Source organism: Ornithorhynchus anatinus, chromosome 3, assembly GCF_004115215.2.
Source record: "Ornithorhynchus anatinus isolate Pmale09 chromosome 3, mOrnAna1.pri.v4, whole genome shotgun sequence".
NCBI classification, from domain to species: Eukaryota; Metazoa; Chordata; class Mammalia; order Monotremata; family Ornithorhynchidae; genus Ornithorhynchus; species Ornithorhynchus anatinus.
The window spans coordinates 97,046,563-97,073,650 of NC_041730.1; the positions used below are offsets into that span (position 1 = coordinate 97,046,563).

Sequence of the window (27,088 nt, forward strand, 5' to 3'; positions counted from 1 at the left end):
GAATGCCCTCCCTCCTCACATCTGCCAAACTAACTTTCTTCCCCTCTTCAAAGCCCTAATGAGAGCTCACCTCCTCCAGGAGGCCTTCCCAGACTGAGCCCTCTCTTTCCCTCTGCTCCTTCTCCCCTCCCCATTGCCCCTTCTCCTTCCCCTCCCTGCAGCACTTGTGTATATTTATTATTCTATTTTATAAATGATATATATATATCTATGATTCTATTCATCTATTTTGATGATATTGATGTCTGTCTACTTGTTTTGTTGTCTGTCTCCCCCTTCTAGACTATGAGCCCACTGTTGGGTAGGAATTGTCTCTGTTACCGAGCTGTACTTTCCAAGCACTTAGTACAGTGCTCTGCATACAGTAAGCGCTCAATAAATACAATTGAATGAATGAATAGTAGATGCTTATTAAATAAGAGTCACTCTGAAAAATGTACCACTCAGTCTTCACCATAGGCACTAATGGACTGTAAAATCAAAACATCAGTGAGCCATTATTCAGAATCATACTCAGAACTTCTATGACAAATGACAAATGTCATTATCACATTTTAGTTGTGTTTTGCCTTATTATAGTTGTTTGAACCAAGCTATATTATCTTATATCCTTTGACACCCTCTAACAGCTCTCTGCAATATTCATTTCCAATATTTACGGCAATAGTTGTGACTAGGTGTTCCACCACTTCAATACAAAATAATTCCCAAAAGACCCAGAGTTACAAGAATAATATTAAATCAGAGGAAGTAAACAATTGCCGAGGCTTTTAATGTCCCAGTGGTTCCCGGAATCACTTGTGTCATAATCAAACAGTAGCACAAGGAAAGATTTCCTGAAACTGATCTCAGACAGTAAAGAGTGAGGAAAAGGCTTAGAGTACTGAAAACACACACCTTGGAGCACTTTAATGATGATGATGATGGTATTTGTTAAGTTCTTACTATGTGCCCAGCACTGTTCTAAGCACTGGGGTAGATACAAGGTAATCAGGGTGTCCCACATGAGGCTCACAGTCTTAATCTCCATTTTACAGATGAGGCACATCTGTAACTGAGGCACAGAGAAGTTAAATTGCCCAAAGTCACACTGACAAGTGGTGGAGCCAGGATTAGAACCCACGATCTCTGACTCCCAAACCCATGCTCTTTCCACTAAGCCACGTTGCTTCTCATACTTTACCATTTTATGAAATGGCAAACATTATTCCCGAATACCCTGCTATGAATACAGAAAAAAACATGGGCAAAATAAATCTTGGGAATTAATTCAGTTAATGGTATTTATTGAGCACTTACAGAGTTTATAGTTACTGAGTGTTTGGCAGATTACAGTGAATCAATTAATCGGCGGTACTTATTGAGTGCTTGGGTGCAGGGCTCTAGGAAAGAATACCAAGGTAGGAAGTGGACACATTCTGAAAATAAAAAGAGGGAGAAGGGACCTGGAGACAGATACTTAGGGAGAAGACAGACATAACAGAGATAGTACAAAAGTGCTGTGATGATAGTTGGAAAGAAGACAAAATTAAGTGAGGAAAACCTGAAAGTAGGCTCCATTTGCAGAGCCTAAATGTACTGTTGCAAGACTGTGTACTAAGTCCTTGAGAAAGTACAGTAGAATCTAAGGACACGATCCCTGCCCTCAAGGAGCTTGCCATCTACTATGGGTGGCAGACATTAAAATAAATACAGATAGGAGGAAGTAATAAAGCAGAAGAATATGTTCGCAAGTGCTATGGCGGTGGGAGAGGTGTGAGTACCCAAGTGCTTAGGGTACAGAAGAAGTGCTGAAATGGCAGTAGAGAAAATATAAAGTGGGGAGATAAGAAATTAATCAAAGAACGCACCTGGAGGAGGCATGATTTCAGAAGGGTTTGGAAGATGGAGAGACCAATGGTCAATCAGATGTGATGAGGGAAGGTGTTCCAGGCAAGGATGTGAGCAAGTGGTAGGGAATAGGAGAGATGACAGCAGGGTACAATGGGTAGTTTAGCTTGAGAGGAACGAAGTATACCAGGTGGGGAGTAAAGGGGGAAGAGAGTGGAGAAGTAGAAGCACTATGGCCTAGTGGAAAGAGCACAAGCTTGGGATCCAGAGGATCTGTGTTTGAATCCTGGCTCTTCCATTTGCCTGCTGTGTGACATTAGGCAAGTGACAACTTCTCAGTGTCTCAATTCCCTCATCTGTAAGCTCTAGGTTGTAAATTTCTTCTGGCCAGATAATGTGTCTACCCACTCTGTTGTACTATACTCTCCCAAGTTCTTAGTACGGTGCTCAGCCCACAGTAAGTTCTCAATAAATACCACCAACTGAGTGACTGAAATGGAGACTGTGAGCTCCGTGTAAGATGGACACTGTATCCAACTGGATTAATTTATTACTACCCCAGCACTTAGTACAGTGCTTGGCATCTTATAAGCACTTATCAAATATCAGTAGTAGTGGGGAAAGAGTTGACTGAGTGCTTGCCTTAAAGCTGATGATTAGAAGTTTCCGATTGATGTGGAGAGACACCACTGGAGGTTTCTGGGTAATGAGGTAATATGTGCACAACAACTTTTAGAAAGATAATCTGGGCAGTCAAGTAAAGGATGAATTGGCGAGGGGAGACTACGGATGCAGGGAGATCAACACAGTGGCTGACGAAGTAGTCAAGCCAGAACATGACAAGCTTGGACCAGTGTGGTGGCCATTTGAATATTAAGGAAGGGGTGGGTTCTGGAAATGTTGTGGAGGAAAAATTAGGGAGGAAAGAGGGAAATGGCAAAGTTATTGGATTGAGGGACAAGGAGGATGGGGTTGTTGTCAACTGCGATAGGCAAATTGGGTGAAGGAGAGGAGATGACAAGGACAATGAAGAGTTCACTTTTGGATATATTGACCTTTAGGTGCTGACAGGACATCCCTATACAGATGACTTGTAGACAAAGGAAATGCAAGATTGTAGAGAAGGAGTGAGGCCAGATTAACACCACAGATTTAGGAGTCATCCACCTAAAGGATGTAGCAGAAGCCAAGAGAGTGGATGAGCACCACAACACAATAAGTGTAGAGAGAGAAGAGAAGGAAAAAGAAGAGAAGGGATGGGAAGGAGAGAGGAGGGAAAGGGAATGGGAGGTAAGGGATGAGAAAAGAAAAGAGAGGAGAGGAGAGCAGAGAACAGGAGAGGAGAGGAGAGCAGAGGAGAGAAGAAGGAAGTGGAAAGAGGAGGAGAGGACAGGAGAGGACAGGAGAAGGAGGAAGAGAGGAGAAGGAGGAGGAGGAGGAGGAGGAGAGGTAAAAGAGGTGACGGAAAGGAGAAGACAATGAGGTGTAAAGGAGCAGATGAGGAGGAGAAAAGGAGCAGAAGAGGAGGAGGGAAGGAGAGGATGAGGAGGAAAGGAGAGCAGATGAGAGGACAGGGCAAGACAGGACAGGAGAGGGGCGACAGGAGGAAGGAAAGGACATGAGGGAGGAGAGGATGGGAGAGAGAAGACGGGGAGGAGAAGAGAATCTGAACTGTTAAATGAGAGGGAACAGGTCACTAATTTCATTCCTGCACTCATCACAGGCACTGAACAACAATTTTTTAGCTAAATGACTTTATTATGAAAGTTTAATGACTGGGAAATTTTGATAACCACTCCGTGTATGATAGATCATTATTTATTGGCAATTGGTTTGACTTTAAAATTGAATTTCTGGACTGTAGGCTAATTTAAAAACTGTCAAGTCTGCAAACAAAAGCAACTTCTGTTAACTCAGTGTTCAACTTGTTAAAATGTTATATATTTTGGAGACAAATTATTGAGGCAGAAAGGAGTCTATCAAAAATACCAAAGCATTTATCCATGCCTAAGTCTCTACACAACAATCCTTTTTGCCAACCAATTTTTTCCTACAGGTTGGAAAGTACCAAATAGTATGATTCACACAATTCATAGATTCTTTCTACTTGTCTAGATAAATTCTCATAATCTACTTCCTTGATAAAGAATTACTGAATAACAATGATAAAAATGAATGCAAAGTTTTCAAGAAAAAATAAGCCTAGAATATCAAACAATAAACATAACATCTAAATTAGATTTATGAAGAAAAATTTTGACTCATGAAATGCAAAATAAATCCAGCACCCAAATTAACAACCCAAATGAATGCAAGCACTTAGTACAGTGCTCTGCACACAGTAAGCACTTAATAAATACTACTGAACGATCACTAGACACTTCCCTCTCTCATTGCAAATAAACCAAAATGGTAAAGGGAAAATGTGGCCTCTGAAAATATACATTTAAGGAATGCAAATGTTACACTATTGTACTAGGGAGGTATTGGATATGACCAGGTGATACATAGAAGTATAGAATTAGGGGCATCACTGTAGACAACACCACCACCCTCCCTGTTTTTCCTTGTCCAAACCCTGACATAATCCTTGGCTCATCTCTCTCAATCCACCCACATAGTGTCACTAAATCCTGTTGGTTCTACCTTCACAACGCTGCTATAATCTGCTCTTTCCTTTCATCCAAACTGCTATGTCAATCCAAGCATTTATCATATCTCACCTTGACTACTGCATCAGCCTCCTTTCCTATCTCCCTGCCTCCTGTCTCTCCCCACTCCACTCTGCTGCCCAGATGATTTTTCTAAAAAAATCCAGTCTATGTTTCCCCACTTGGCAAAAGCTTCCAGTGGTTGCCCATTCACCACCTCCCTGAACAGAAACTCCTTATCATTGGCTTTAAAGCACTCAATCACCTTTCCCTACTCCATATTAACTCTCTGATTTTCTATAACCCAAGTAACCCAACCCATTTCACTCTTTTAACACCAGCCTACTCACTGTACCTCAATCTCATCTATCTTGCCACTAATGCTTCACCCACGTCCTCCTGAAGCTCTCCATATCCAACAGACTACTACCTTCAAAGCCTTATTAAAATCGCATCTCCTCCAAAAGGCCTTCTCTGATTGAGTCTTCATTTCCCCCTACTCTCTTTCCTTTCTGTATCACCCTTGCACTTGGAGTTGTATACTTTAACCACTTAACATTCACTCCACCCTCATCCCCATGGCACTTATGTACATATCTGTAATTTTTGATAATGTCTGTCTCCCCATCTAGACTGTAAGGACCTTTTGAGTAGGAAACATATGTACCAACTCTGTAGTATTGTTCTCTCCCAAGTGCTTAGTTCAGTGCTCTGCATACAGAAAGTGCCCAATAAATACTATTTATCAAACACCTGAGTGCCAGGCAGTGTATTTAAATGCTTAGGAGAGTACAACAATAGCAAAACAGCTAATTCCTGCCTGCATAGGGTTTACAATATATAGGATTAATTTACAATTGAATGTTACATGAATTAAACCTTAGTATCTCACTCCATATGCATCCAAATCCAGTAGGGAAGGACAGTTGTTCTGTTTTCCTCATTTCCACAAAATGATTCATTCCTTCATTCCTTCAATCATATGCACTGAGCGCTTACTGTGTGCAGAATACTGTACTAAGTGCTTGGAAAATACATTTTAGCAATTAAGAGAGACAGTCCCTGCCCACACCAGGTTTACAGTCTAGAAGCCAGGTGCCTTAATCACACCCTTCATTTGAGCTATTAGCTCTCCAATTAGCCTTACTTTAGCTCTGGGGATGGGTTTCTTGATGGGGCATATTGCTTAACCCACCTAGTTCTCTGCACTTCTGATAATTAAGTCACGATACAGCTCTTCACCAATAATCCTGTGGCTTCACTCTCTCTCAGCTGACTTCCCCTTTACCCATCCTCCCTCTTCTTCTGCTACAATTCAGCTTACAGTCTTTGCTCCTCACAAGCACACCTTCTAATTATGATTAATTATGATATTTGTTAAACCATTACTATATGTTAAACACTGTTCTGAGCACTGGGGCAGATACTAGTTAATCAGGTCAGACACTGTTTCTGTCTCACATGGGGACCACAGTCTTAGTAGGTGGACGAACAGGTTCTGACTTTCCATTTTACAGTTGGGAAACTGAGGCAGAGATGTGAAGTGAATTGTCCAAGGTCACACAGCAGCTGGATTAGAGCTGGGATTAGAATCCAGGTCCTCTGAGTCCCTGGTCTGTATTCTATCTACTAGGCCACACAGCTACCTTTGTTCTTTCCTATCTTTGCCCTTGTGTGGAACAACCTCTTCGAGCAGCTTCAACAAATAGCATGCTCCCAACGCTCTCTTTCAAAACATCCAAAGTGTTGTCCTCCTCCAAGAACTTATCCCTAAAAAAATCCACCACCTTCCTGGTCAGGCCATTTTATTGGTAGTTTACCACTCATGTGTACATCTGTCTATTTGCTATCTAATTACTCACTTGAGTGCGTCATCTGTAACGATTTCTCTCACTGCACTCCAAGGTAGATTTGCCTATGGGTCTCTGGTGGGTAGAAGATACATCTCTAATATATGCTGCATATTCCACAAATGCTAACTACAGTGCTCTGCTCAGAGATCCATAATAAAGGGGAAGCAGTGTGACCTAGCAAAAAGAGCACGGGCCTGGAAATCAGAGGACCTAGTTTCTAATCCCAGCCCTACCACTTGTCTGCTGTGTGACTTAGGACAAGTCACTTAACTTTCCTGTGCCTCAGTTACTTCATCTGTTAAAAAAAAGGGTGGGGAGGTGGATATTAAATCCCACTCCCTCTAACTTAGACTATGAGCATCATGTACACCTGGAACTGTGTCCAATCTGATTATCTTGTACTTACCCCAGGCCTTAGTACAGTGCCTTGTATAAAGTAAGCATTTAATATGTACCATTACAAAAAAAATGGTTCCCATAAAGTACGGGCCTATGAGCCAGAAGGTCTTGGGTTCTAATCCTGGCTCTGTCACTTATCTGTTGTGTGACCTTGGGCATAGAGAAGCAGCGTGGCTCAGTGGAAAGAGCCTGGGCTTCGGAGTCAGAGGTCATGGGTTCGACTCCCGGCTCTGCCACTTGTCAGCTGTGTGACTATGGGCAAGTCACTTAACTTCTCTGTGCCTCAGTTACCTCATCTGCAAAATGGGGATTAACTGTGAGCCTCACGTGGGACGACCTGATTACCCTGTATCTCCCCCAGCGCTTAGAACAGTGCTCTGCACATAGTAAACGCTTAACAAATACCATCATTATTATTATTAAGTCACTTCATTTCTCTGTGCCTCAGTTACCTCAGCTGTAAAATGGGAATTAAGTCTGTGAGCTCCATGTAGGCCAAAGACTGTGACTAACCTCATTAGCTTGTATCTACTCCAGCACTTAGTGGAGTATGTACATGGCACATAGTAAGCCCTTAACAAATACCACAATTATTACTATTGTTATTACTATTATTTTTACTATTATTGTTATTATTATTTATCCTGACTACCTTTGTGAACTGGGAGTTTACGGCAGAGTTCAAAATAATCCTTCCCTCATAGGCTTGGCAGTTGTAGAACTGAAAGGCCAGAGAATTTTCACTGCCAAAAAAGTTGCTTGCCAAAAAGCGGGAGTGTGGATAACTGTATTTGAATGGTATCTGTTGCACGAATTAGGGTATTAGCCCAAATCTCAGTTGGTCAGCAGCCCAGGGCCCTGACACGTAGAAAATCTGAGGGCCCAAAAGTCCATAAAGCCCCTCCTACAGGCTGACCCAGAACCCTCCGGTGAAAAATTGAGGAGAGTACAGACAGATGGGCTCAACGTTGGAAACAGAATCACATTTAGCAGTTCTGTCTCAATAAAGGGTCAAAGTAGTGTTCCACTTTCCCAAATCCTGCTTCTTTCTTTCAAATAAAAGAGAATCCTTTGTCGGACATAAACAGAATTTTGACCTTTGTAGAGAGAACCAATGTGACAAAGCAGAGGGCCAAGTCATTAACTCTTATCTACCCTGACTCTGAGGGCACTGCATCTGATAGCTTATAGTAGAGTGGCATTTTAAAATGATTTTCCATACATACAATCTTGCCTTCAAATTCAGTTAGAATTCAAACCAGAGCTCAGTACTCACATATCATACACAGTGGGAAGAAATGACTCTGGGCATGACAGCAATGTTTTTCAGCATCCCCTGGCTACTTGACGGTATGTCATTAGGATTAAGCGGTCAACTGTTGGGAGGCAATGGGAGCCCGTTGACCAGCCTGGCATGCAGCAATTAAGCTACAAAGACATCAGGGCAAGACACAGATTAATAATAATAATAGTAATAATGGTATTTGTTAAGCACTTACTGTGTGCCAGGCACTGTACTAAGCGCTGGAGTGGATACAAGCAAATCGAGTTGGACACAGTCCCGGTCCCACATGGGACTCTCAGTTTTAATCCCATTTTACAGATGAGATATATGAGGCACAGAGAAGTTAAGTGATTTGCCTAAGGTCATACACAGACAAATGGTGGAATCAGGATTAAAACCCAGGTCCTCTGACTCCCACATCCATATTCTTTCCACTCCAGCTGGAGGGGTGGAAGGGATAAATGCATCATGGTATCAAAGAATATTTTTTAGGAATATAATGTAGAAGAGACAGAGAATGGTGGATAGGTCTTCCCTTCCCACATATGGGTAGGATTTCACCAGAAATACCATTATCTTTGAATACCAAGACAGCTTTGTTAGATTTCTAGTGTCCAGTAATGTTGGTTCTGGGGACTGAGACACTATCACCCAGGGCAGACTGGGTTTCTTGAATAGAGACTCCAAAATCTTCCTTGATGGTTTCTTGCTGTATTTTATCATCCTTATTCTCAAGAGGTTTTGTAGACTGAGTTCCTTTATATTGTAAACTACTCCTCTAGACTGTAAGGTCCTTATAGGCAGGGATCATGTCTAACAACTGTCTCTGGATTGTACCCTTCCTAATGCTTAGTATAGTGTTCTGCACAAAGTAAATGCTCAATAAATACCAATGAAAACTCATGGTATAATACTTACTTCTTGACTAAATGTACCCCCGTACAATAGTTTCTTATGAGACCTTATTACACCCTACCCAGACACAGTCACACTGCTGGAAAAATGGTCCCTAATTCTGCATTAGTGTTCTATCCAACATGCATTATAAGAAAACTGATCATATCTTGTTTCATCTCTAGGTCACCTTGTGCTCAAGAAATGCCTACACTCTTCCTTGAGAAAATGGTGCTCTTCTAAAAAAAAAAAAAAGTGGTATTTGTTAAGCATTTTCTGTGTGCCAAACACAGTACTAAGCACTGGGGTAGACCCGAGCTAATCAGGTTGGACACAGTCCATGTTCCACGTGGGGCTCAAAGTATTAACCCCCATTTTGCAGTTGAGGTAACTGAGGCACAGAGAAGTTAACTGACTTTCCTAAGGCCACAGAGTAGACAAATGATGGAGTCGGGATTAGAACCCAGGTTGTTTGACTCCACATCCATGCTCTTTCTACTGCACCATGCTGCTTCTCTTTTTTTTATGCTTAAACCTTGGTTACCTCTAGACTAGCTATTGGTAGCAGAAAATAACTCCGTAAAATGTTAGTCATTCAGAAATCAGAATTTAATTTATCCACATAATTAACATCGATCCCCCCCCAATGGCTATAACTGCAAATAGAAGACCAAAGCCAGAATTTTCTTAACCATGCACAAGCGTTCTTTTCTCTTTTCAGAACTGGTGAGAGCAAGTGTATCTAAGAGTTCCAGGATCAGTCCGGTCAGGCATGGATTTTGGCCACGAGACTGTATGCTTACGCATTAATATGACCAAATAATGGGGATTTTAAACTGAGAGGGAGGAATGGAGTTTCTGGGTATGGGGAAGGCAAGAGTCAGAAGCAGAACCTGAAAAATACCTAACAAGTAAAAGAAGAGAGAGAACAGGGAGACAGCAAGCTTGACAGACAGCAAGTAAGACAACAAAAGAAAGGGGGAGACAGTGAAAGAGAGAGAGCTAGGCAGAAAGACAAAATAACAACAATCAAATGAAAACTCCTCACCATTGGCTTTAAAGCATTTAATCACCTTGCCCCCTCCCACCTCACCTCGCTACTCTCCTACTGCAACCCAGCTGGCAGATTGTGTTTCTCTAATGCTAACCTTCTCACTCTACCTCCATCTGGTCTATCTTGCCACTGCCCTCTCACCCACATCCTACTTCTGGCCTGGAACTCTCTCTCCCACTTCAAAACCTTATTGAAGGCACATCTCTTCCAAGAAGCCTTCCCTGACTAAGTCCTCCTCTCCTTTTAACTCCCTTCTGAGCCACTCTTACTTGCTCCTTCATTCATCCTCCTTCCCATCCCCACAGCAAATATGTAGATAGCTGTACATATCTGCATTATTATTATTACAGATGTAATATATAATATATAAAAAGATATAATAATAATCATGGTATTTGTTGAGCGCTTACTATGTGTCAAGCACTGTTCTAAGTGCTATTTAATCTATGTATTTATATTAATGTCCGTCTCCCCCTTTAGACTGTGAGCTCGTTTTGGGCAGGAATGTGTCTGCTGTTATACCGTACTCTACCAAGCTCTTAGTACCGTGCTTTGCACAGAGTAAGTGCTCAGTAAATAAATGGATGGAATGAACGAATGAATGAAATACAGGATGAGCATGTGAGTGTTGATAAAAGCTAGGTGCCCACTGAAGGTCAAAAGGAGAAACACACCATAATTCTTTTGGAGGAAATGACAGCAGCATGAGGTGTTGGGAAGACCGCATCAGTTGGTCAGGCAGTTATTCATATTTATTGAGCGCTTACTATGTGCAGAGCACTGTACTAAGCACTAGGGAGAGTATAATATAACAATATAACAGACCCAACGAGCAGCTGCAACTGCCCCTCCTCTGTTGATCTGCCTCCACGGCTGCTCTCTCTACTCCAGGCTGCCGCTGCAAGGAAAAGGCTCCTTGCCACCAAAGCTGGTGTTGATGCCTCAGCTGAAAGCAAGAATTTTGAAGTCAGAAGGCCACCACGTTTCACAATTACCTAAAGTGGCATCTCGCCTGACCACTGCTGTCACTCCAGATGCATACTCCACTAGAAAACCTCTTTCCCAACATCCACTATGCCTTAGGCACCCCAGTTTACATGACAGGGCTAAAAATTTAACACAGAGGGGTATATGAAAATCCTTTTTTTCCTTAAATATTACAAAAAGGGTAAGGTATCTGCCAATAAGCTAAATGCTGCCTGTGGATTTCAAGACGACACCAAGCTGACTTGTGGAATGACAGAATAACATTTGGGGGGGTCCTCTATCAGATCCCTTGGATCAGGGCAACCTGGGACTTTCCTGTATCTCCTGCCGGCTGGAGCATGTTTCTAAGCGCCTATTGACCTTATTCCAAGACATGGGCCCCTCCCACTATCCTTTGGTCAATTCAAATTGCACTGCTAGAACATGTAAGTGTAAATGACCTAGTAGATAGAGCACAGGCTTTGTTGTCAGACGGTCAAGAGTTCTAATCCTGACTCTGCCACTTGTTTGCTGTGTGACCTTAAGCAAGCCACTTCACTTCTCTGTGCCTCAGTTACCTCACCTTTAAAACGGGGATTAAGACTGTGAGCACCATTTGGGACAGTAACTGTGTCTGACCCAATTTGCTTGTATCTACCCCAGTGCTTAGTACAGTGCCTGGCACATAGTAAGTGCTTAACAAATACCATTACTATTATTATTATTATGAAAAAGACCTCTAATCCGAAGGTTTTGAGTGAGGGATGGTAGGAAAGTATTTCAGAGCATTACAGGCAGATTAAGGGAACTGGCAGAGAGGGGGAGGAAGGAGCAGGCAGCAATAAATAGCATCAGCAGCAGGTGAGAGGAGAATTTTGAAGCTCTGGGCCATAGAGGCAGTTTTTTTTCAAGTCATTTGTCTTGAGGGCTGCTACTCTTCACTTGTCAATCAGTCAATCACTTTCCGCATATTCCAAGTTTTACTAAAATCACATCTCCTCCAGGAAGCTTCCCTGACTAGGGCCTCATTTCCCCTATTCCCTCTTTCTTCTGCATTTCATTTACACTCTTTATTCATCCTACCTTCAGCCCCACAGAGCATCAATAATAACATGGATGGTATTTGTTAAGCGCTTACTATGTGCCAGGTGCTCTACTCAGCACTGGGGTAGATATAGGTAAATTGGGTTGGATTCAGTCCCTGTCCCACAGAAGGCTCACAGTCTTAATCCCCATTTTACACATGAGGGAACTGAGGCATAGAGAAGCAAAGTGACTTGTCCAAGAACACACAGCAGACAAGTTGAGGAGTGGGGATTAGAACTCATGACCTTCTGACTGCCAGGCGCGTGCTCTAGCCATTACACCACATGGTTGTGGGCAGGCAACATGTCTACCAATTCTGTTGCCTTGTACTCTCCCGAGAATGTGCTCAATAAATACAATTGATTGATTGGGATTTATTGAGCACTTATCATGTGCAGAGCCCTGGATTTAGCGCTTAGGAGAGCATATGATATATGATAAGAGTGTTGGTAGACACAATCCCTGCCCTCAAGGAGCTTTAGAGTCTAATGGGACATCTCAGTTCCAGGAAATATTTCTACGACAGGTTGGGGTGGGTTTAATAATAATGTTGATATTTTTTTAAGTGCTTACTATGTGCAGAGCACTGTTCTAAGCACTGGGGTAGATACAGGGTAATCAGGTTGTCCCACGTGAAGCTCTCAGTCTTCATCCCTATTTTACAGATGAGGTAACTGAGGCACAGAGAAGTGAAGTGACCTGCCCACAGTCACCCAGCTGAAAAGTGGCAGAGCGGGTATTCGAACCCATGACCTCTGAATCCCAAGCCCGTACTCTTTCCACTGAGCCACGCTGGCTTCTCTGGGTTTGTGGTGAGGGGGCGAGGAAGAGGAAGACAGAAGATTCATTTATACATTCAACTGTATTTATTGAGTGCTTACTGTGTGTAGAGTACTAGGTGGTTGGTAGAGTGTGACATAGCAATAAGCAGACACATTCCCTGCCTAGATTTATTGAAGTGTTAGGTGTGAAGGGACTTGGATAGAAAAAGAGGTTCAAGAGAAGGGGTTAATTCAAGTACACTCGCAATCACTGTGGTGGGGTATGTTTAAACAAAGTTGGAAACCCTACCTCTGGTCTTTTCTTGAATAATTCTAGACATCAATCTTGATTGCATTTGTTTGGAAGGCAGACATGCTATAGTTTGTTTCTCAAATGACAGAGAGAGAAAACTATGCAAATATACATATGCAGATATATAAATATACACATTTGATAATGTGATTGGACTCACATTTACAAAAATCTACCCAAATTGAACAATGCTGCCCGGCTCCTATTTTGTGGCCAGGGGCATCTCATTTATTCAGTCAGTTATACCCCTCTTACTCTGGTCAAAAATATTGTTCGTAAATCTGTTATGTAGAGAAATGGAAACATAGGTGAAAGGAACCCTCAACCTCAGAATGAGAGGTCTGAATCTTAATTTTTGGGGGGAGGTTCCTTTAAAAGAGAAAAAGAGAAATGGGTGAAGGGAGTGAACTTTTAAAACCATCCAAAGTGATGAAAGAAAATGCCTCCTGGCCACTAAACTATGCATTGCTAATTGAAGCACATGGGTGGAAGATCTAACACAACAGTGATGAATACTGACTTTACTCAGAATCAAGATGACACATTAAACACCAGCAATGAATCTTTCCTTGAATCCACAGGGCAAAAATGGCTCCAGTGTAAAGGACCTGGCTGCATTCCTCCTTACAATACATTTCCTTCTGTGCATTTGGACCTGTACCCCTTAAAGCACTTAAGATTCTCACCTCACTTTCAACCTCAGAGCACTTATGTGCATGTATCTTTATACTGTGCCATTTCCCTTAGCTATAATTGTTTTTAATATAATAATAATTATAATTATGGTGCCTATTTGCCAGGCACAGAATTAAGCGCTGGGGTGGTTACAAGCAAATCAGGTTAGACACAGTACCTGCCCCACAAGGGAGCTCACAGTCTCAAACCCCATTTTACAGATGAGGTAACTGAGGCACAGAGATGTAAAGTGACTTGCCCAAGGTCACACAGCAGACAAGTGGCAGAGCCGGGACCGCAACCCAGGTCCCCCTCAAGACTGTAAGTTCTTTGAGGGCAAGGATCACATTTACCAACTCTATTGCGCTCTTAAGTGCTTAGTACAGTGCTCTACACACAGACAGCACATAGAGAAGCAGTGTGGTATGGTGGAAAGAGCACAAGTCTGGGAGTCCAAGGACCTGGGTTCTAATCTCAGCTCTACCAATTGCTTGCTGTGCGACCTTGGGCAAGTCACTAGAATTCTTTGTGTTTCAATTCTCCTGTTTTCCCTCCTACATAGTAAGCGCTTGACAAATACCATAATACATATATATATACACACATATATACATATACATAATACATATATATATAATGACATATAGTATATGGAGAGAAAGAGAAAGAAAGAGAGACACAAAAAGATCTATACCACTGACTAATTGACTGGTCACCAACTGATAAAATCTTCATGACCTGACAGGTACCAATTCAGAGCAAAATGTCAACTGCCTTTCATCATAACAAAAGGAAAAAAAGTCAACCAAATCCACATAAAAGTAGTACTTAAAGGCCCCAACAACCAACTTGCACAATAATGAAGTCCTTAGTTAAGAGTTAAATATTCAAGGCCTTGGGACACCCCAAAGCATCATTGCCTTTTCTCTTTTTGCTTACATAATGAGGATTTCATTTTTTAATTGTGAATTTTCTCCCTCCGAGGGGAATTCATCAGGCGTATCAGAGTGCATTCTTAATGTGATATGTGGCTAATTAGCATCCTGAGTCCCGATGATATTATTCAGACTTTAAAGCCTACAAGGTTTAGATTCGTCTCGGCAAACTGAAGGTTTTGTGAAGCTGACCCATGAAACTGGGAGAGAAATCCTGTGGGTGCTTATGGGCTCAGAACCTCGCTCTTTGTGCCTCTTACGGCTGCAATTTCTATATTTCCATGCCTGGGAGACATTTGCTGTGGATGGAATGCATTTTCTTGCACATTTCAAGACCACAGTGATAGAGAGCAATGCAACATAATTTATGACTTTGGTGCACTGCCACCTTGTGGTTTCTTTGTGGAATAATAATGTTGGTATTCGTTAAGCGCTTACTATGTGCAGAGCACGGTTCTAAGCGCTGGGGTAGATCCAGGGTCATCAGGTTGTCCCACGTGGGGCTCACAGTCTTAATCCCCATTTTACAGATGAGGGGGTAACTGAGGCACAGAAAAGTGAAGTGACTTGCCCACAGTCACACAGCCGACACGTGTCAGAGCTGGGATTCGAACCCATGACCTCTGACTCCCAAGCCCGGGCTCTTTCCACTGAGCCAAGCTGGAATGAAAATACTACACCTGCTCGGCCTTAGAAAAGGCCCCCGTTCTTCAAATAATCTATGGTCAAATGTCAAACATAAATAGTGTTTCTTGTGGTAAAAGTTACTTTTAAATAAAAAAAATCAACTCTCCAGTCTAGAATACGTGGATCTCTTAAATCCAGACGACTTTCTTTTTCAGTTCCACACACTCTGAAGTCACATTGAGAAGCAGAGTGGCTCAGTGGAAAGAGTCCAGGCTTGGGAGTCAGAGGTCATGGGTTCGAATTCTGGCTCGGCCACTTGTCAGTTGTGTGACTGTGGGCAAGTCACTTAACCTCTCTGTGCCTCAGTCACCTCATCTGTAAAATGGGGATTAACTGTGAGCCTCACATGGGACAACTTGACTACTCTGTATCCATCCACTTAGAACAGTGCTCTGCACATAGAAAGCGCTTAACAAATGCCAACATTATTATTATATTTCCAAATAACTTACACACTCGCTGAAGTGGGGAATGCGATCCCCCATTCTGGCCTGCTTTTCACCACCCCACTCTGCAGTGTGAGCCTCATGTAACGTTGTGAGCCTCATGTAACGTCAGGAAAGCTCATGGCTGCACAGACATTGCTGTGCACTCTGAAGAGGGAGGGAAATTTCACTCGTCCGGCCAAAGCTCCCTACTGAGTTTGTTTTTGTTTTTCTTTCTGTACTGCTTATCTGCCCTTACCATTTATGCTGCTTTATTCATCCATTCAATCGTATTTATTGAGCACTTACTGTGTGCAGAGCACTGTATTCATTCATTCAATAGTATTTATTGAGCGCTTACTATGTGCAGAGCACTGTATTAAGAGCTTGGAATGTACAAATAAGCAAAAGATAGAGACAGTCCCTGCCCACTGACGGGCTTACAGACTAATCGACGGGCTTACAGTCTACTAAACTCTTAAGAGAGTACAACAATAAAGAGACACATTCCTTGTCCACAACGAATTTACAGACTAGAGGAGTGAGACAGGCATTAATATAAATAAATTACAGATATGGACATAAGTGCTGTAGGACTGGGAAAGGCAAAGAACAAAGGGAGCAAGTCAGGGCAACGCAGAAGGGAATGGGAGAAGAGGAAAGGGGGGGCTTAGGGAAGGCCTGCCGAAGGAGATGTGCCTTTGATAAGGCTTTGAAGGGGGAAAGAGTGATTGTTGGATTTGAGGAGAGAGGCTGTTCCAGGCCAGAGGCAGGATGTGGGCGAGGGGTCGGTGGTGAGATCGAGGCACAGTGAGAAGATTAGCATCAGAGGAGAGAGTGTGCGAGCTGGGTTGTAGCAGGAGAGAAGCGAGGTAAGGTAGGAGGGGGCAAGGTGATGGACTGCTTTAAAGCCAATATTGGGAGTTTTTGTTTGAGGCGGAAGTGGATGGGCAACCGCTGGAGTTTTTTGAGGAGTTGGGTTTTAACATGTTAGTGTTTCATTGCTCCCGATGTGTCCATCCCAGTCCTCCCCTTTTCCCCCAAAACCCATATGCATAAACTGTAAGTTTCTCAATGGGCAGGGTCTGGGTCTCATTCCCACTTGTGCACTTTTTCCCAGCCCCTAGTACAGTGCTCGGCACACAGTAAGTGCATTATAAATACTACTACTACTATTTGCCAGTGGAGCTGTGGGGATCGTTGTCTTCCTGGGTCTACAGCTGTGAGTTGATCCTCAGAAAAACACCTCCTTTTTTCCTCCTCCTTTCCACTCCACCTCCATCTTCTGTCATTTGGGAGACCCAGCAGGGTATGGGGGAGTATGAGAATTCCCTATGGATTGGGAAATGGGAGGGAGAGGGTGAAATAGGCAGGTATACAGGATTTTGATGAACCCCAAAGCAATGTTGCTCTTACTCTGAGTGACAAACTATCTCCTGTGAACAAACGTGAATTGTCCCAATTTAATGGGAACAGTGTGGCTCAGTGGAAAGAGCCCGGGCTTGGGAGTCAGAGGTCATAGGTTCTAATCCTGGCTCCGTCACTTGTCAGCTGTGTGACTTTGAGCAAGTCACTTCACTTCTCTGGGCCTCAGTTACCTCATCTGTAAAATGGGGATTAAGACTGTGAGCCCCATGTGGAACATCCTGACTACCTTGTATCCCCCACTGCACTTAGAACAATGCTTACCATATAGTAAGTGCTTAACAAATGCCATTATCATTATTATTATTAATCTTTCCTCATCTCAAAAGGAAATCTCTCAATTAGTTGTAAGATTAGCTAGACATAAAGGCAGCCAATATCATATCAATACCCATCGGAAACAAACTGGATGAAAACCAGACTGTCGTCTATAAAAATCAGGCAAATGTCCACCCTACTCTCCGTCCAGAGCATGATCCTCAACCTCTGGATTTATTCATTCTTTTTCCCCACTGTGCAATCCCTCTGTTATCCAGTGATTTGCAATAATAACCAAGCTTACACTGCTGGCTACATATTAGACAGATTCTCAAAACAATTAATGCTGCCAACACCCAGAAAGACCAGGAGCAAAATAACTGTGGTACTTGTAAAGAGCTTACTATGTGTCAAGCACTGTACTAAGTTCTGGGGTAGATACAAGATCAGGAGACATAGAGGGCTTACAGTCTAAATACGAGGAAGAACAAGTATTGAATCCCCATTCTGCAGGTGAGGGAACTGAGGCAGAGAGGTTAAGTGACTGTCTAAGGTCACACAACAAGTATGTGGTGAAGCCAGGATTAGAATCTAGAGCCTCTGACTCCCAGGCATGAGCTCTTTACACTAGGTCATGCTGCTTCCCTAAGGAGCAAAAATTGCCCATAAAATGCCTAATTAAAAAATTTTAAGCGTTTAAGTGAATAGAGGGTCAGAAATGGAAGCAGGGTGAGAAGCAGTATGGCCAAGTGGAAAGGGCATGAGGCTGGGAGTCAGAGACCTGGGTCCATTCATTTATTCAATCGTATTTATTGAGCGCTTACCGTGCACACAGCACTGTACTAAGCACTTGGACAATTCGGCAACAGATAGAAACAATCCCTACCCAACAGTGGACTTACAGTCTAGAAGGAGGAGACAAAAAACAAAATAAAACAAGTAGACAGGCATCACCACCTCTGCCAATTGCTTTCTGTGTGACCTTGGGCAAGGAATGCAACTTCTCTGTGCCTCGGTTCTCCTGTTCTCCCTCCTTGTTAGACTGTGAGACCCATGTGGGACATGGACTGTGTCCAGCCTAATTAACTTCTATCTACCCCCGATCTTAGAACAGTGTTTGGCACATAGTAAGTGCTTAACAAACACCATAAAAAAGAACAAAAAAAAAAATGCCTGTTCCAGGAGAGAGGCCACTGAGGGCCCTTGTGGACACCCAAGAGTCACAAATGACATCAATATGCAAATGCAAGATATGTGGTATAACACAATGTTCCCATTCATTTTATTTTGTGGAAGCTTGCCCAAGGCCACAAACAATTTACTGAACATTTACCATGTGCATAGCACTGTACTAAGAAGTTGGGAAAGTACAATGCATTAGCTGACACATTCCTTGCCCACAGAGGACTTATAGCTTAAAGTTTACATACTAGAAAAAGCATGGTCTAGTGGAAACAATAATAATAATAATAATGTTGGTATGTGTTAAGCGCTTACCATGTACCAAGCACTGTTCTAAGTGTTGGGGTAGATACAAGGTAATCAGGTTGTCCCTCTAAGGGCTCTACATTTGACAGCTTGTCTTCTCTACAAGGTAAAACTCACCACATGCAATGTTGCATTGAAATTAGGCCCTAACAGGAAAAAAAATACCTCATCATCATTTTACAGATGAGGTAACTGAGGCATAGAGGAGTTAAGTGACTTGCTCAAAGTCACACTAGCACGGGCCTGGGAGTCAGAGGACCTGAGTTCTAATTCTAGCTCCACCACATGCCTGTTGTGTGACTTTGGACAAGTCATTTAACTTCTCTGTGCCTCAGTTCCCTCTTCTCTGTGCCTCAGTTCCCTCATCTGTAAAATGGGAATTCATTACCTGTTCTCCCTCCAACTTACGTGTGCGCCGTATGACACCTGATGATCTTGTATCTACCTAAGCCCTTAGTACAGTACTTGAAACATAGTAAGCACTTAACTAATACCACAATTATTGTTAAAATGGAAAGCTAACCTAGAGCATTTTTCTGAGGGAAGCCCCAACCGTAGCACTTGCTATGGGGCCACTGCATTCTCCTCCTGTGTCCTTCTCAACATGGGCCACCTCCTTATGCAGCAGAGGAATCGGGGAAAAAGCATCCGTGGGGAGGCTGCAGGGGATCGGTCCTGGCTACTTCCCCCTCCAGGGCTTACTTATCACTTAGTAACTTCATTTCTCTGTTTCTCCGCTACCTCATCTGTAAAATGGGGATTAAGCCTGTGTGTCCAACCTGACTACCTGGTCATTCATTCATTCATTCAATAGTATTTATTGAGCGCTTACTATGTGCAGAGCACTGTACTAAGTGCTTGGAATGAACAAGTCGGCAACAGATAGAGACAGTCCCTGCCGTTTGACGGGCTTACAGTTTAATCGGGGGAGACGGACAGACGAGAACAATGGCAATGAACAGAGTCAAGGGGAAGAACAGCTCGTAAAAACAATGGCAACTAAACAGAATCTACTACAGTGCTTAATACAGTGCCTGGCACATAGTAAGCACTTAGCAAATACCATTTTTAAAAAAACCCTCCCGTGGTGCTGTTCTAGACAGTTCGCCAGGGTCTCACTGGACAGAGATTAATGTAGTGGGAGCTTTAGTGCCTCTGGCTGCCATAGAAATTCATTCATTCATTCACTCGTATTTATTGAGTGCTTACTGTGTGCAGAACGCTGTACTAAGCACTTGGAAAGTACAATTGGGCAACGGAGAGAGACAATCCCTACCAACAACGGGCTCACAGTCTAGAAGGCGGGAGACAGACAACGAAACAAAACAAGTAGACAGGCATCAACAGCATCAAAATAAACAGAATTATGGAGCTATCCACATCATTAATAAAATTAATAGAATAATAAATATGAACACATATACATGAGTGCTTTGGGACGTGTATGATGGTAGGGTGGAGGGAGGGAGTAGGGGCGAGGGGGAGGGGAGGAGGAGCAGAGGAAAAGGGGGGCTCAGTCTGGGAGCTGACGCCCCTTCGATGCCTCTTTCCTTCGGCACCGTCCGCGGGAGACCAGCTCAGGGGGAAACCTGAAAATCGTTGGCCAACATGGGCTAGGAAGCCCATCCCGCTAGCTGGGGACACAAGCAGCAGGGTCGAGAGAACTCGAGGGGCACCTTGCACAATCAAGCCCTATGCAATGGTTTCCAGTTCCAAAGTGTCAACAACTGGACCGAGCCCCATCCGTCATTTAAAAATGGTCGAAGACGACAGTTGTCCAGGAGCATCCGTCTAGCACAGCACTCCACAATTCCTCCTGGGTCTCCAAGGGAATTTCAGAGCTAGTCTGGCCATGCCCCTGATGTTCCTCCCCACATCCTACCCCTTCCTTGACTTCCCTACCTCTGGTTTCTCCCAAGTCCCGCTGGCTACCCCGATCTCTGTCCCCAGCTTCCTAGCTCCTCGGCCCCTCTCCATTTCCAGTTTGCAGATCTGGTACCAGAAATACACACGGTTGGCGGGGTTGATGAGCACAGTGAAGATGATTAATTCCCTGGGGTTTGGAGGAATAAACGTCTGGAGTCGTGGGTTCATTTGGATGCTTGGGGGGTTCCAGTCAGTTAGTCAATTGTATTTATTGAGCACTTACTGTGTGCACAGTACTGTACTGTACTCTCCCTTGGGAGAGTGCACTATAACATTACAACAGGCATATTTCCTGGCCACAATGAACTCACAGTCTAGAAGGGGAGACGGACATTTATATCAGTGAATAATTTACAGATATGGACAGGGTCTGCCCCAGTCTACCAGTCTCCTCAGAATCTCTGATTGATCTGAGCGGCCCAGCAGCCATTCTCACTTCCAGGGTAGCACAGATAGTGACCCGGAGTGGGCTCATTTCAGCAGAGTTTCTCTTCGGCATACCTGCCCGAGTGAAAGATTCCAATCTCTAATTCCTAAATGAATGCAGGAAAAACAGGACCTTGAACTACCTTTAGTTCTCTGCATAATTGCTCTTGGATTTTCTGACATTTGAAATGTCAAATGTCACATGACCTCACTCCACAGCAATGTTACGTAACCACCTCCTGGGATGAGGATTGAGAAATCTATTTTTCCACTAGCTGGGTCGGGGAATTCTCTATTGTTAGTTGAATACCATATAGCTATTGTACAATTATTTCACAGAATATAAAGACTTTGAATATACAAATAGCTTTCTTATTTTCTATAGGTCTTTGATAAGAATGATCTAACTTTGCCCTCTAGCATCCTTATGAGGTTTGGAAGTGCAGATATTATCCCCCTTTTACAGAGGAGGCAAACAAGGCAAAGAGAGGTTAAGTGACTATCTTAATAATCATAATAATGATAGTAGTACCATTTATAACACTGTCCTATGTTGAGTAGATAGAAAGTTATCAGATCAGAGCCTGTCCCCATCCCAACTGAAGCTCACGGTCTGTCTTATCTCCATTTTACAGATGAATAAACTGAGGCCCAGAGACGTTAAGTTAAAGCACCCAGGCCTAGTGGAAAGAACACAGGCCTGAAAATCAGATGACCTGGATTCTAATCCCTGCCTGGATTCTAACCCCTGCCATGCCACCTCTCTTTTGTGTAACCTTGGGCAAGTCACTTTACTTCTCTGTGCCTGGGTTACCTCATCTGTAAAATGGGGATTCAATATCTGCTTCCCCTCCTATTTAAATGTGAGCTCCAATCCCGCCTGATTACCTTGTATCTACCCTGCCCTTGATACAGTGTCTGCCTGTAGTAAGCACTTACCTCATCTGTAAAAATCAGGATTAAAAAACTGTGAGCCCTACGTGGGACAGGGATACAATTTCCTTGTATCTACACCTCAGCGCTTAGCACTGTGCCTGGAACATAAGTGTTTAAAAATACCATTAAAAAACAAATTCCACAATTATTATTATTGTTGTTTTTCCCAAAGTCACATGACAGGTTAATGTTAGAGCTGGAACTAGAACCCAGGTCTGCTGACTCCTAGCTCCGTACTCTTTCCACTAGGCCACTGGTGGTCTAGCAGCCTAGAGGCAGAACCGAGGTTAAAATCCAGGTCTTCTTGCTCTCAGACATGTGTTCTTTGCACTAGATTATTTCCCCATCCCACGATATCATAAGCAACACAAAATGAGCTCAAATCTATTTAAGGTTTGGAGAAAAGGTGTCTTCAAATTATGATTGTCAGCACAGTACTGTTACAGGATTTACATCAGCTTGAACACCACTTGTCAGGTTGAAAAAGACTGTTAATTACTAAAATGAGCACACTGCACTTTTCAGTCTGCACAGACTGAATCCCTGTATGTCATGACCATGAGAAGACCAGCAAGTGTACGTTATCATTAGCAGTCATAACAAAAGGCTCAGGTTTTCAACACTTATTTTAAGCAAGGACATGAGACACAACTTATTCAGAAATGAGGTTGGGAGGATATCCCTAAGTAAATAATATTTACCTGTTCCTTTTTAAGTACAACTGGAAATGAATATGGTAGAATGCTTATCAACACCTGATCACACGCAGGGGAGCAGCGTGGCCTAGTGGAAAAAGCCTGGGAGTGGGACAACCTGAGATCTAATCCCTGTTTCTCTACTTGTCTGTGTGACCTTGGGCAAGTCACTTAACTTCCCTATGCCTCAGTTACCTCATATGTAAAATGGGGATTAAGACTGTGAACTCTATGTGGGACAAGGACTGTATCCAACCCGAGTATCCTTGTATCCATGAATCTACCCCAGTACTTAGTTCTGTTACTGGCACATAGTAAATGCTTAACAAATAGCATTAAATAACAACAACAAAAATAACCACCTCAGCAACTTCACAGAAAAATTGACTGAATTGTAATTAGTAAAGTATTACTAGACGTATGGTCTGGCGAATGTGGCTAAAAATTAATCTGTAGCATACTAAACATTAAGCAAGCCTTTCCCACTCACCAGTCTTCTAGTTCTTCTAAGCATTATCTCTTTGAAAGTATGTGACTTTGAGAATCTCCTCTAGGGGAGAGCCAGGAAGACAGAACTAGTGGCCCCCAAATACTTCCCTTTGACAGTCGGGCTGGCACTGCCAGTACCAATAAGAAAAACAAAATTTTAAAAATCTGATGGCTAACATCGCTTCTACTTTCAATTATTCTGCTTAATGCACCCGGTTCGGGGTGTCAACTGGGATGCTACTTAAATACATTTGACAGCTTGTCTTCTCTACAAGGTAAAACTCACCACATGCAATGTTGCATTGAAATTAGGCCCTAACAGGAAAAAAAATGCAATGGTGTGACAGGGCACTGACAAGAAAGAGATGGCTCCTTTAAAATGAAATGATAGCAACTGGAATAACTGTCAAGTAGCATTCATTCATTCAATAATCTATTGAGCACGTACTGTGTACAGAGCACTTACTAAGTGCTTGGGAAAGTACAATAAAGCAACAAAGAGTGACAATCCCTGCCCATAATGAGCTTACAGTCCACAGGGGGCAAAACAGACATCAATACAAAGAGACATCAATATAAACAGATACAATTACAGATGTATATATGTAATAATAATAATGTTGGTATTTGTTAAGCGCTTACTATGTGCAGAGCACTGTTCTAGGCACTGGGGTAGATCCAGGGTAATCAGGTTGTCCCACGTGGGGCTCACAGTTTTAATCCCCATTTTAGAGATGGGGTAACTGAGGCACAGAGAAGTTAAGTGACTTGCCCACAGTCACACAGCTGACAAGTGGTGCAGCTGAGATTTGAACCTATGACCTCTGACTCCCACGCCCGGGCTCTTTCCACTGAGCCACGCTGCTTCTATAATATATGTGTGTGTGTGTATATATATATATATATATATATTTATATGTATATAGAGCAGATCACCTATGTCAAGACATTCCTATAAGGCTTGGGCATAGCAAATATAAAGGAGCACTTTCCCTCGCTGCTCAGCACTTCAGAGACAAGTGATGATCTCTGTCAGCAAACTAAGTTGGCTCCACAACGTGGAACTTTCCTTCTCTTGGGTTTTGTAACTTGGGTCAGATTTTATTTTGTTGCTTTGCCAAAACTTTTCACTAGGGGGAGTGATTGTTCTTTTAAAAAATAATTTAAAATAATATTCTCTGAAAATCAGGATTCTGTTCCATCTAGCTAGATAGAAAAACTTTATGTGCAGCCTTTAGTGATTTATGTGCAGCAATTAGTGAAGATATTTGGTTAGATGGACACCGCACTTTAAATTCAACATTGTAGGCAAAGAATAACTGTACTTGGGAAAACAGACAGGGATTTCAGGATCCCTGAAGATATTCATTCATTCAGTAGTATTTATTGAGCGCTTACTATGTGCAGAGCACTGTAGTAAGGCTATTATTTTTGCTCAGTGACTACCTCCTACATATTGTATTAATTTCTAATTGTTACAGCGGCCGCCATGCTATGAATTGCTGAGACAATCAGTAACCCTCTTCAGCTCTTCTTGGCTTCTCTAGACTGTAAGCTCGTTATGGGCAGGGAATGTGTCTGCAAATCCTGTTGCATTGTACACTCCCAAGCGCTTAGTACAGTGCTCTGTGCATAATAAGCAATCAATAAATACCACTGACTTAGTCTCTTGGCTTCACGGCATGCCAGGAAATTCCAATCCACATCCAGTCCTGGAATGGGGCCAAATAATAATGCATTTCAGAACTAAAGAATCTTCTAAACCACTCCAAACTCTAAGGAAACTTTGTAATTGAGGGTTCGTCTCAGGAACTAAGCCAGACTGGAATGGCAAAATAATTTTTGGATACTTTGAAGATGAACTAAATCTCACCAATACCTAACACAACTTTGTTGAAAGCATCTCTTATCAATTCTTGATGTGGCAGTTTGTGAGCTAGTTGAGAAAATATGAGGAAGGAAATCTGAGACCGATGGTTTTGAAGATCACTTTGTTCCTGTCCTAAATCCCTATTCCGTTTGCTATGGCAAGAAATAGTCGTGATTTTTTGGGTGGCCCCAAAGAAACAGAAAGTGGTTATAGTTCTCTAGATTGTAAGTTCACTGTGGGCAGCGAATGTGCCTGTTTATTGTATTGTACTCTCCCATGGGCTTAGTACAGTGCTCTGTACACAGTAAGCACTTAATAAATACAATTGACTGACTATACAAAATATCATTAATATAAAACCTGATGGGAAATGTGACTAATGAGAGGAAAATATCTCTGAAATTTAATTGAAGATAGCCACTTGGATAGTATTTTTAATATGGGAGGGAGAAAAGCTGTGTTTCAGACCATTTTAGGGTTTTTCCCAAAGGGTTTTTTAGAGGGTTCTGAAGTCATGGAAAGAGAAGCAATTAGATATTTTGAACAAGAGTATTAAAAGAGGTGGGCAGAGAGATTTCGAAGTATGGCATCTGCCAATTCCTAAACCCCTTAAACTCAAGGTGTCCATTTATATGCATTTCTGGATTTTCCTTCATGTCACTCATCTTTACGGAGAAAATGATTCCAAATCCTCTTTTTATGTATTTTTGAACATATCTGCTTGGGTACTTGTTAATAATATTGGATCCCTATGCCCACTATTGGACTCATCAGTGTTTTATAGTAGGGTCCAACTATTAACGATTCATCTATTGAGTTTTATCCAGCAACTCGGAACAAGAGGTGGTCTGGAAGTACACTGGTGGGGGTGGGCTGCTGCTACTAGAGGGTCTTATTCAACTTTGAGGAAGAATTTGGGAGTCATCACTGACTTTTCTATGGTATCTTTTAATTAATCGTATTTATTGAGCACTTACTCTTTGCAGAGCACTGTACTAAGCACTTGGGGGAGTATAATATAACAGGGTTGACAGACACACTCCTTGCCCAAAGAGAGATTACAGTCTATAGGGGGAGACAGATATTAATATATTAATAAATGATGGATATGTACACAAGTACTCCGGGGCTGAGCTTTGTTAAACTCTTACTCTGTGCCAGGCACTGAACTAAGGGCTGGGGTAGATACAAGATTATCAGGTAGGACACTGTGTCTCACATGGGGCTCATCATCTTCATCCCCATTTTACAGATGAGGTAACTGAGGCACAGAGAAGTGAAGTGACTTGCCCAAGGTCACACGGCAGACAAATGGCAGCGCTGGGCTTAGAACCCAGGTCCTCCTGACTCTGCCCATGCTCTAACCACTAGGCCACATGGCTTTTCTATATGCTAAGTATTGTACTAACCACTGAGGTAGATACAACAATCAGGTCAGACACAATCCCTGTCCCTGTCTAAGAAGGCGGAAGAACAGGGCTATAATCCCCATTTTACGGATGAGGAAACTGAGGCCTAAAGAAGTCAAGTGACTTGCCCCCAGTCTAACACAGGAAAGTGGCAAAGCCAGGAATAGAAGGCAGGTCCGTGCTTTTCCCGTAGGTCACGCTGCTTCCCATGAGAAGGAAAGAGCTGCCTCTGTAAATGTCTACGATGATGGAGTCTCTCCCATAAAATGCCAATAGACAAACCTGGAAATTGAGATGGCAGGATGTGGGAAATAATTGATGATAGTGGTGGTGGTTTGTACAGCACTATTCA

General features: G+C 42.6%; 1 protein-coding gene across 2 annotated transcripts in view; it reads right to left on the bottom strand.

The window, feature by feature from the left end:
- The window catches only part of ANK3 (ankyrin 3), a 678,945-nt gene that overhangs the window by 367,155 nt on the left and 284,702 nt on the right, over positions 1 to 27,088 (bottom strand). The window lies entirely within an intron of this gene.